Source organism: Balaenoptera musculus, chromosome 1 (assembly GCF_009873245.2).
Source record: "Balaenoptera musculus isolate JJ_BM4_2016_0621 chromosome 1, mBalMus1.pri.v3, whole genome shotgun sequence".
NCBI lineage: Eukaryota > Metazoa > Chordata > Mammalia > Artiodactyla > Balaenopteridae > Balaenoptera > Balaenoptera musculus.
The window spans coordinates 123,073,727-123,085,987 of NC_045785.1; the positions used below are offsets into that span (position 1 = coordinate 123,073,727).

At 40.6% G+C, this 12,261-nt stretch overlaps 1 pseudogene; it reads right to left on the reverse strand.

Moving 5' to 3' along the window:
• Positions 1-2,052: 2,052 nt before the first annotated feature.
• On the reverse strand, positions 2,053-9,108 carry LOC118906023 (annotated as a pseudogene).
• Positions 9,109-12,261: the final 3,153 nt, after the last annotated feature.

The window sequence follows — 12,261 nt, forward strand, 5'->3', positions numbered from 1 at the left end:
ACTCCCAGCTGGTTATAGGCGAAGGCAGCTGTGTTGATTATTCTTCATTTGCACCTTCCTCCTTTCCCCCAAATCCATTCTCGTTCCCTTTCTTTACTTTGTACTCCAGGAGGGCACAGCCTGATCTCTTGCCATCTAGTTTCTACTTGGGTTCTGCCAACGAGAGGTGGGCAGGATGGGAGAGTGGGAGGAGAAATGGGCCATGGTGTTTCCTCCTCTGCCCACTCTCTGCATTGGCGCTGCTGCTGTGGTGGTGGCGGCATCTCTCCATGATTCCACCAACTGCTGGAAACCCTCCTCTGTGCTTCTAGCTCTTGCTGGGTTCTGGAAGGGTTCACCCCCTTCTCTCCCCTTGTCCTTTCAGGCCTTGGGGAGGTAATGGCTTTCCCAGCAATAAAGAACTAGTTTCCTGCAATGAAAGACAAAACCTAAGCAATATATGATGGACTTAATAAAGAAGCTAAATATTCTGCACAAGTGGCTACCTTTCCTTCCAAAAGTAGCTTCAAGTTAAGTAATTTTAAGAACTGATTCACTTTCCTTTATGTTAAGCTGTATGGGGAAACTGCGTACAGAGAAGGGACCGTGGAGTAGATGGTATGATTGTTCAGTATCTTCATTGCCTCTCCCTGAGGAGGATGAGCCCCTGCCCTATGACATGTGACTGTCTCTGGACAATGAAATGGGAGCAGAAGGGATAGTGCCTCTAACTTATCTTGTGAGTCTCTCATTTTTCTTCTTCCTTTGCCGTGAGACCAGAATTGTCCTGAGAGCTGAGTTTGTTACTGAGTCCAAGCTCATACTACTTATCGTATGATAGGCCAATAAATTAAGAGACAAGTTGTTGGGGCAAGGAATAGTGACTTTATTCAGAAAGCCAGTGGACCAAGATGGTGGACGTGTGTGCCCAAGAACCAGCTTGCCCGAATTAGCGGAGGGAGTAAAGTCAAACATTTCCTGGTTCCAGTCAGCCTCCAGAGGGGACGTATTAATTTCTTCCTCCCTGCAGTCATTCACAGGTGGGACTGTTCAGGATGTTTCCTGTGAGCTAAACAAAAGTATTTTAGCTTAACGCTCATTACCTGGGAGGCAAGGTTCCCAGAGATGGGCCGTTATGTATCGTTTAAGCTTATAGGCAATATCCCTTTAGTGATCAACTTGTAATAGAATACAAAGATTCTTCCCTATTACAATTCCCCACTGTCAATATCCATTCCACAATCTTGTGGGAAAAGGGACAACGACTGTTCTGGCTACTTCTGGAGGTGATGAATAGTCCTTAGAATCTTTGGTCAGTCCTTTTATATCTACCACTATTTGAACCTGATGAAACCCCTTAACAGTTTGTTGTTTAATTTGTACTTGAACTTGGGATTTTGGTTCCAGTTCCCAAGACATATACTCAATTCCTGTGCTAGTTATTTGAACAAAAGTAAACAAATTGGTTGACCCTTCTCCAGCTACAATGAAACTACCATCTACTTCAGTTGGATGGGCAGACCTGCTGGAGGCAAACACATGAACAGAGGTTGGTATAGTGTCCAAAGTTTTAACATAATTGGCAACTGCTAGGTCTTTTAAAGTATTTATAGATTCTCTCGCCTGGGCAGACACCTGGAGTAGCCTACCATACAATACTTCAAAGGGGTTTAATTTAAGCCTGCTTCTGGGAGCCACTGATCTGTAGCAGGGCAACTGGCAAGGCCTTATCCCAAGTTAAATTAGTATTCCTTTTCTTGGTTTTTCCTGTTGATTGCAGTCTCCAGGATGAATGTAGTTCCAATGCCTTAATCCAAATCAGGGGATAATTTCCTGGAGGGTTTTAACTAATTAGAAGCTACTGATTTTAAAAACTAATAACGTAGAACTGCCACATACAAAACAAATGGTTCACAAAACATTCTCCTTTCCTTCTGAAGGTTTTACGATGCATTGTTATCATTAACCAGTCTTACTATAACTTAAATGGCCAATTGAAACAATTGAGACAAACGGTTCTGACACCATTCTTCCACTGATTAAGACTGGGGTGGCAGGTACTGGGGATAACATTCATTTAGCCTTCTGAGCTTTCTGGGAAGACTTGGTGACCTTGCCAGTTCCCGCTGCCCTTCTGGTCCACTGCTTTGATGACACCCACAGCAACCATCTGTCATGTCATGAACAGCAAAATGGCCCAGAGGAGGATGGTCAGAGAAGCTCAGCACCCATGGGCTTACCAGGAACCATATCAACGATGGCAGCGTCACCAGATTTCGGGAATATGGAACCATCTTCCAGCTTTTTCCCAGAATGATGATCAATCTTCTCCTTCATCCCAGCAGACTTGCAAGCGATGTGAGCTGTGTGACAATCCAGCACAGGTGCATATCCAGTATTGACTTGGCCTGGATGGTTCAAGGTAATCCCTTGCGCTGCGAAGCCAGCTGCTTCCATTGGCGGGTCATTTTTGCTGTCACCAGCTGCATTGCCACGATGAACATTTTTGACAGACACGTTCTTGACATTGAAGCCCACATTGTTCCCAGGAAGGGCTTTACTCAAAGCTTCATAGTGCATTTCAACAGATTTACTTCAGTTGTAATGTTGACTGGAGCAAAGGTGACCACCATACCAGATTTGAGAACAGTCTCCACTGGACCCTCATGGACAGTACCAATACCATCAATTTTGTATATGTCCTGGAGGGACAGATGCAAGGAATACACTGGCTGGTATCTTGACAAGTCAGTCTATGGGAGAAGTGATCCTCTTGCCTCAAAGGATATTGCTTTAGATTAGGTGTCCTGACACCCCTTCTTAATGGGATTAGTATTGGCCATGTGTTATTGGCCTTCGCTGGGGTGCTGTGAGCACACACTTCTGGTCTTAACTTTTTGTAGATTTCAAGGGTTGGGGTGTGGGGGGAAGCTCTGTCTCCTTTCCTGGGGTTTTTATTTTTTGCCAAATTTCTTGAGTCTTGTTCAAACTTTTGCTTTGGTTCCCCTTTTCAAAGGCCTGCCAAGATGCACTAATAAGTATTGCTCTAATTCCAGCATTCCTCCCTCACTGGGATCTCAGTTTGGTTCGTCTGTGTGTACTGCCAAGTGGGCTTCAGGTGTAGAGGATTATCCCTATAAAGGAGGGTGGTGATCTTTCCAATTAAAATATAAACCCAGCTGGCTTGTTATTTGCATTTAGCCCCCTATGTGAGATAACAGCAATTGAAATTGTCCTGCCCTGGGAGTGGCTCCTGGCCCAAACTGAGTGCCCTTTTGGTTCTTAGATGGTGATACCAGACCAAGTCCCTGTGGCCCAGAAACTAACAGGATTTTCTAACTGATCCCTAGAAGGAGGAAAATTTCTGAGCCCCAGGGTCAGGAATTGGGGCTGGAAAATAATGGAAGGTGGAAAAGAATGGAAGGTGGAGGAAGGGGTGGATATATTGGCATAATAGCTAGAGCAGCTGGGACACCTAGCTCAGCTGGAAGGAGTTAAGGTTTGAAGCAACATATCTTCACTCTCATTCCTTTCCTTGTTTTCCCTGATGTAAGAGCACAAGTGCTTGCACATAAAGGATTTCATCATTCTTCTCTGCTTCTTCACAAAATAGCTATAGAGTAACTCAAAAGCCACTATAAAGCTATAAACAGCAATTGAGGGCTTCCCTGGTGGAGCAGGGGTTGAGAATCTGCTTGCCAATGCAGGGGACATGGGTTCGAGCCCTGGTCTGGGAAGATCCCACATGCCGCGGAGCAACTAGGCCCGTGTGCCACAACTAGAGCCTGCGCTCTAGAGCCCACGAGCCACAACTACTGAGCCTGCGCGTCTGGAGCCTGTGCTCCGCAACAAGAGAGGCCGCGATAGTGAGAAGCCTGCGCATCGCGATGAAGAGTGGTCCCCGCTTGCCGCGACTAGAGAAAGCCCTCGCACAGAAACAAAGACCCAACACAGCCAAAAATAAATAATAAATAAATAATAATAATAAAAAAAAAAAAAAAACAGCAATTGATCATCCCTAACCGTTTTGCTTCGGCATCAACCAACTGGGATTACAATGCAATTGAAAAGAAACTTGGTTACTGCTGTGACAAACAACTTAAGATAATTACTAAAATTATGACTGATATCATCTACCAGGATACACCAGAATTTTAGGAGTTACACCAGAATTTTAGGAGTTCCATATAATGTCCAGAATATGTACATTAATAATGTTTACCCATATGATACAGTCCAAAAAGTTTTATCACAACTTATTTGACAATGCTTCCCAAGTAATTCAACATACTGAATAAGCCCAATTAGTTGAGTATTCCTCTCTCTGAGATGGAGAGAAAACAAATAGTTTGAGTGTTCCAGGGATCCTTTGGAAAACTTCAAAGTTAGCTAGAGGTCAAATGAACCTCACCCAGAATTTGATTTGGGGGAAGCTTATCAAAATATCAAAAAGTTTTAACCAGTGATAATAAGATCTCAATGGCAAATACAGATCGCTTAAACAAAGAAACTCACAATTACTAAAAGCAGTTCAATATTTTAAGAAAACTTTGTCCTCTTAGAAAACCGATTCAGGTTTTGTACCACTTTACATTTAACATTCATTTTCTTAATTAAGTTCAATTCTTATCTTAGCCAATACTTACCATGTCACCTTTTTCCCTTTAACAAAAGGGATTTTCATTCCTCATACCTTCTGTGCTGAAAACACACATCCTACGTCTTTGCATACTGAAATGTTTCCCTTATGATTCTTAACATTAAAACCTTAATCTCTAGTGAAAACCAAGAAGCAAGTAATTGTAAACTGTTTGTCATACCAGCATTTCCTGATTGACAAACTTATGCTTTAGTCTTCCTCTCCTAAGAAGGCAAAGGTAGGTAAACTTAGACCTGGCCAGCAATTAATATTCTATCCTATTTGAAATGACCCAGATAGTCAACAAATTCTCTTCATTTAACTTAGTTTAGTTTCAAGTTACGAAAACCTGGAAACACTGTGTTATATAGACATTCTCAAAGCATAATTATTCCTACAGAGTTTACCTAAAACTCTTACCTCATTTACCTCTGTTTTATTTACTTAAAAGCTTTGTTGTATTGTTATTTTTCTTGCTGACAAGAAGAAAACATTATTCCTGTGTAACAGGAATAAGGTCTTATTTGATTTCCAGTAAACCTAGGGACAATAAAAGTACTACAATTAATGTTGATGATTCTAAAGACATGTCTGTATTAATCAAAGCAACAAGATTAAGTTAACTTTATTACCAGATATTAATTCAATACTGAATATTTCCTAGATCACATGAACCTGAAATTCATTCTGGACAGTTTCTTTTATATTTGAGTATTTATATAAGCACTTAATTTCCTTTAAGCCAATTAAATAGTTCTTTTACAAGTTAGTTTTGGCAATGCCACACATCTATAACAAGTACAAACACACAGACAAACAGAGACCTCATAGTTCTCATTCCAAAATTTCAGTCATGAATCAGGTACAGCAATATAAAACCCAACAGTTACAAAAGAGGTTGGATTCGAGTTGCATTTCTGGCAGATGGGACAAATCAAGGTCACCTGTCTAGATGACTAAACCCTTTTTACTAATATTTATGGAAAAGACACTTCTATTTGTAGCTTTTGGTGATTTTAGGAACCAAGTGGAAACTTTCTCTCCTTCCTGGGAATATCCCACTCTTGGAGAAGAACAGACAGCTTTTTTTTTCCTGTTCCTTTCCTCCATTTGACATCAGTAAAAGTTTTAAATATCACAGAACTGATTTGGCTGTAAATGGAGAAACAGTACCAAACAAAATGAAACAAAAAACCCAAAGGACAAACAGAAAATTCTAAATAAACCCTCAAGTTGGGTCTTGGGGGTTTTACATATACCAATGACACAGGACACCATAAATAACGTAATTAACACAGCAAGGGTAGCAGTACATGGTGCACGGGGTTCCGAGATAACCCTGCTAAACCCCTTGTAGAGATCCTAACAGGTATTGTGGCCACACGTTGTTACAATAAAATATCATCTCCCTCTCATCCATGGTTCATAGCTGTAATCAGATCACTTATCCAAAATGCGCCTCAGAGGGCTTTAGGGATAGCTGAAATAGTCCCCATTTTCAGAGACAAATTCAAGACAAAACACAAACTTCACACACAAATGCTAGCATCCAAAGAAACAGATAAACCAGTACACACATCGGGTAAAAGTCCAACAAATCTTTCCTATCTGCAACAGGGTACCCCACTCAAATGCAAAACAAATTGGCTTATTCCAGAGAAAAAGCCCCAAATGGAGAGGAGCAAAGTTTCCACCTGTACACACCGGAGCGACTTACCCTACTGTATAGAGCTCGTCAGCTCCCAAATGCTGATTCCTTGCTCCTACTGCCAAGCGCTGGGGCAGCCAGTGCTGCTTTGGGGAATTTTGAAGGGAAGATCCTTAAGACAAGTGGTCCTGGCAGCTGCTAGGCCCTCATCTGAACATTTCCCAACCGGCATGGCCAGCCACGAGCAGCAAGGCTCCTGGCTGGCTGTGCCTAAACTTGTTATCAAGTCCAAGCTCAAACTGCTCGCTGCACGACAGGCCAATAAATCAAGAGAGGAGTCGTTGGGCCAAGAAATAATGACTTTATTCAGAAAGCCAGCAAGCTGAGAAGCTGGTAGACTCGTCCCCCAAAGAACCGTCTTGCCTGAGTTAGAACTCAGGCTTCATTTATACTAAAAGTGGAGGGAGTGAAGTCAAACATTTCCTTGTTCCGGTCAGCCTCCAGAGGGGAGGTGTTAATTCCTTCCTCCCTGCAGTCATTCACAGGTGGGACTGGTCAGGATGTTTCCTGTGAACTAAACAAAGGTATTTTAGCTTAATGCTCGTTACCTGGGAGGCAGGGTTCCCAGAGGTGAGCTCTTATGTATCATTTAAGCTTACAGGCAATATCCCTTTAGTGATTAACTTGTAATAGAATAAAAAGTTTCTTCCCTATTACAGGTTGATCTTCAGCTTGGGTCCCAGAAGGAGGAAGATGTGGAGCAAGGCTGAGCTGACCTGAGACGGCATGTTATATGAGCAAGAAATAACCCTTTGTTATCGTGAACCACTGAGATTTTATGTTGTTACCGTAGCATAGCTTGGCTTAAGCTGGTTGATACAAAAGACACTTCCCTTGTGTAATTTTTAAAAAGAGGATCTTTTTAAAGATCCTGCAATATATTCTGGCCCTTTCCCACAAGTGGCAAAGGCAGGTATATCTATATAAAGTTGACCCTTGAATAACATGGGGATAGGGGTCCAATCCCTGTGCAGTCAAATATCTGCATATAACTTTTAACTTCCTAAAAACTTAACTACTATTAGCCTACTGTTGACTGGAAGCCTTACCAATAACATAAACAGTCAACTAACACATATTTTGTATGTTGTATGTATTATATACTTTATTCTTACAACTGCAATTCTTACAATACAGTAAACTAGAGAAAAGAAAATATTATTAAGAAAATCATAAGGAAGAGAAAATACATTTACAGTATGGTACTGTATATATTAATACCATAACTTTACATTGTATGTTTGCAAGATAAATCATCTGTCAGTACCTACACCAATATCATCTTATATGATACAAAACGCTGTAGATGTTATGTGTACATGTTACTAACACCAAACATCAAAAATGAAAAGACAATATGAAAAAGAAATTCATATTTATTTACAAGTATAATGAATCAGGCTTTGATAATGAAGAAGCAACAATATGATTGCTTTACTGTAGCTAGTGTAATGTTTACAAGTGCTTCATGGTAGCCTAACCTATACACTAGTGAATGAATCATTAAAATGACATGTACACACTGCTATATTTAAAACGGATAACCAACAAGGACCTACTGTATAGCACAGGGAACTCTGCTCAGTGTTATGTGGCATCCTGCATGGGAGGGGAGTTTGGGGGAGAATGGATACACGTATATGTATGACTGAGTCACTTTGCTGTGCACCTGAAATTATCACAACATTGTTAATCTGCTATACTCCAATATAAAATAAAAAGTTAAAAAGATTAAAAGGAAAATATAAATTTAATGAGAAAACAAAAAAGAAATCACAATAGAGAAATGGTAAGTAAAAAAAATGTTTATGGTATCCAATATTACAGTCAAATTCATAGTACAGTATTGGAAACATTGTTACATTTTTTTAAAACCCACACTTACCTGTGATGATAGGCGAGTAGGCAGTTTCTCCAATTATGAGAGAGGGAGAGGTATACTACATGGTAATGTAATTCTTTGAAAACAAAGAAAACTGAAACATTATTGATTTTATATTACTGTAAATATCACTCACCTTATGCCTATGTAAGGATGGGCTATCCACTTCAGTACAAGTCTTACACATGATGTTCTACACGATGAATACTTAAGCAATGATGATGATGATGACACAAAAACTTCTCATACAGTTCTTGCCGTGCAGTTTTTAGATTTTCACACGAAGACACACACACACACACACCAGATAAATCTATTAACAGTAGGGCATGATGATTATTTACTATTCATTAAGGGGAAGTGGATCATCATGAAGGTCTTCTCTTCATCGTCTTCACATTGAGTGGGCTGAGGAGGCGGAGGAAGAGGAGGGGGCAGAGGCAGAAGAGGTGGAGGAGGTGGAAGCGGAGGCTGGAGTGACAGGCACATTTGGTGTAACTTTATGGAAATACACTGTAATTTCTGTCTGACTTTTTTGTTTTTTCATTTCTCTAAAAATGTTTCTATATGGTATGCCAATCCTTTTAATTCTTCTGGTGTGAAGTCTGTTAGCTTTTGAATTTCTCCAAGATCTTAATCTTGAAAACCTTCACTCCCCAACTTTTTTTTTTTCCATATCCACAGTTTTTTCATGACATCCTTGATAGGTTCTGTCGTAAATCCTGTGAAGTCACGCACAACATCTGGACACAGTCTTCTCCAGCAGGGATTTATTGTTTCAGGCTCCATGGCTTTCATGGCTTTTTCTATAACAACAATGGCATCTTGAATGGTGTAAACCTCCCAGACTTTCATGATGTTCTCCCTACTGGGGTTCTCTTCCAAAGCATTGGCAATCATTTCCATAGAGCACTTCGATGCCTTGTGTTGAAATCATGAGGTTCTGGGTGACCAGGGGCATTGTCCAATATCCAAAGAACTTTCAAAGGCAGTCCCTTACTGGCAAGGTACTTCATGATTTCAGGGACAAAGCATCGAAGGAACCAATCAGAAAAAGTGTTCTTATTGTCCAGCTCTTCTTCTTGTACAGCCAAAAGACTGGCAGCTGGTGTTTATATTTTCCTGTCAAGGTTGGGGGGTTAGCAGCTTTATAGGTAAGGGCAGTCCTGATCGTAAATCCCACTACACTTGCACAAAATAGTAGAGTTAGCCTATCCCTTTCTGCTTTAAATCCTGATGCTTGTTTTTCTTCCTTCTAATAAATGTCCTTTGTGGAATTTTTTTTGCAGAACAGGGCAGTTCCATCTGCATTAAAAACCTGTTCAGGTAGATTTCTTTTATCCTCAGTGATTTTCTTAATGGCATCTGGGAACTCGTCTGCTTCCTCTTGGTCAGCAGAAGCTGCTTCTCCTCTTATCTTGATATTTTTTAAGCCACGCCTCTTTCTAAAGTTATAAACCATCCTTTGTTGGTTTTAAATTCTCCAGCTTTAGACCCTTCACCTTCCTTTTGCTTTAAGTTATCACATAATGACTTCACTTTTTGTCGAATCACATTAGAGTCTACAGGTATTGCCTTTCTGATAGCAATCCTGCACACACACAAACGCTGCACTTTCAATACTAGATTAAAAGGTGTTTTGCAAAAAGTGCAAGGTTTTCGAGACTGCTGGAGTAGCTGCAGCAATGACTTCACGAATTTCCTTTTCTTTTTTTACAATGGTCCTTATGCTGGATTTATTATCTTGAAATGGTGGGCAACCACAGCTGCAGACCTCAAGCTATGGTACCTATCAAGCCATTTAACATTTTCTTGTAATGTCATGACTTTTCTCTGCTTCTTGGGAGCACTTCCAGCATCACTAGTGACACTTTGTATGGGCCCCGTGGTGTTATTCAAGGTCTATGGTATTGCACTAAACACGATGGAAAATACACAAGAACCTTGAGATCACTTTTTACTGTGACACGCAATTTCCTGGAGAGATAAACTGCTCACATGCTGATTAGCTGATCAGCATCACACAGCGTGGTGGACACTCGCTCATCACAATAACAACAGGAGGTGGCTATGAGATTATATACGTTAGTACAGTATGTACCATAGTTAATTTTATGCCATTATGATTTAATACTGTATCTTTACACTTGTTTAAATTTCCCTCTACTGGGTATGGCACCATGTATGGTTTGTGTTTGTGAGCATAAGTTTTGCATATACTTTATGCATTCATGATATACCTATCTTTTTCTTAATTTTTACATATACTTTATGCATTCATGATATACCTATCTTTTTCTTAATTTTTTTTCATATTTCTAGGCTATGCGGTTTGTCTGCGAGTTTTTCAAATTGTTGCAGATCTCCAAAAAATTTTCCAATACACTTATTGAAAAAAAACTGCATACAAGTGGACCTGTGCAATTCAAACCCATGTTGTTCAAGGTTCAACTGTACTAACAAGAAAACTCAGGTACAAAGATATGCACATAGCCTAAAACCAACACATGTGATAAAAATCAAATTTTTAAAAGAGAAACCCCCCCAGCAACTCTATGGTGAGGCTGCCTGGATCATTTTTAAATTTTGATGAGCAGGTCTCTACAGAAATGAATACCCACGGGGCTTGAGGGTTTGAGGTTGATAACTATGAAACTTGGTACTAACAGCGTGGACTTAACACCACTTGTATTTTCACTAGGATTGTTAATGTTTAAAAGTGATCAGGGGACTTCCTGGGTGGTCCAGTTGCTAAGATTCTGCGTTGGCAATGCAGCGGGCCCAGGTTTGATCCCTGGTCAGGGAACTAGATCCCACATGCCACAACTAAGAGTTTGCATGCTGCATCTAAAGATCCCGCAAGCCGCTACTAAAGATCCCGCATGCAGCAACAAAGATCGCTCATGCCGCAACTAAGACCCAGCATAGCCAAATAAATTAAATTAATTAATTAAATAATTAATTTTTAAAAATAAACAAAATAAAAGTGATCAGGTTACAAAGCTTTATTGGTCTGTTTCTAATACTAATTTTCTTTTAAGCCCTATTATTTTTAGCTTGTGATTTTGCAGAATGCAAGGTTTTTTAGAAATGCACATATAACGTTATATCTGAAATACCTGTATTATAGTAGGTAACTGCCAAATTTAAAACAAACTAACAAAACCCCCTAACTCTGTCTCCACTCCCACTTTTTCCCCATTCCGTCATCCTGTACGTACACGTGGGGTCAAGAGGAAATATGGTCAATGGGAAGAGTGTGGTCTTCAGAATCAGACAGAACTGAATCTAATCCTTACCCTGATACTGACTTGGCTATGTTAACTCGGATGACATTATCTCCCTGAGCCTCAGTTTCCTCATCCATAAAATAGAGACAGTAGACAAGCTTTTCTGGAAACTGGCCACAGGAGAGGTAATCTCGGTGAGCAAACTCAATAACCATTAGCCAAGTGCCCATGAAGAGGCCTTTCCTGGGAACTGCACTTTCCAGTAAGGACCAGGCATCACCTCTGCAGATGCCCAGGGCCCTAAACCAGAACCTCCAGGAATAGGGTCAAGGCCAGAGAAGGTTTCAGAGTCCCCACAGATGACATGATTGTTTGTACACACTGCTACAGAGGATGAGGGCTCCTTGAAGACAACCAACTTCCCTTGTTATGATTCCATGCCCAGTAAGCAACTGAGGACATGGTGCCCGCAGGGTGAGAATGCCTGGGTCAGGTGGACAGAAGTCCATTCTACCTGACAACTGTAAATAGCAAACTGACACTCTGTGTTTATCCCAAATGCTAAAATTCACTGTACCTCAGCTTCCTCATCTGTAATATGGGCACAATAATAGGACTTATAGAGTTGTGGTGAGGATTATGAGATGTTATATGGAAAATGCTTGAAACAGTGGCTGGCTCAGAGCACCTGCTATCTAAGTGCTTGCTATTAGTATTGTACATCAGGCTCTGTGAGGTTGGTTAATGTGACTCTGCCTTTGAAAGCCAATGCCCTGTCAGCGTGCACAAAAGCAACTTAAGAACAAGACCCTGAACTGCGGCT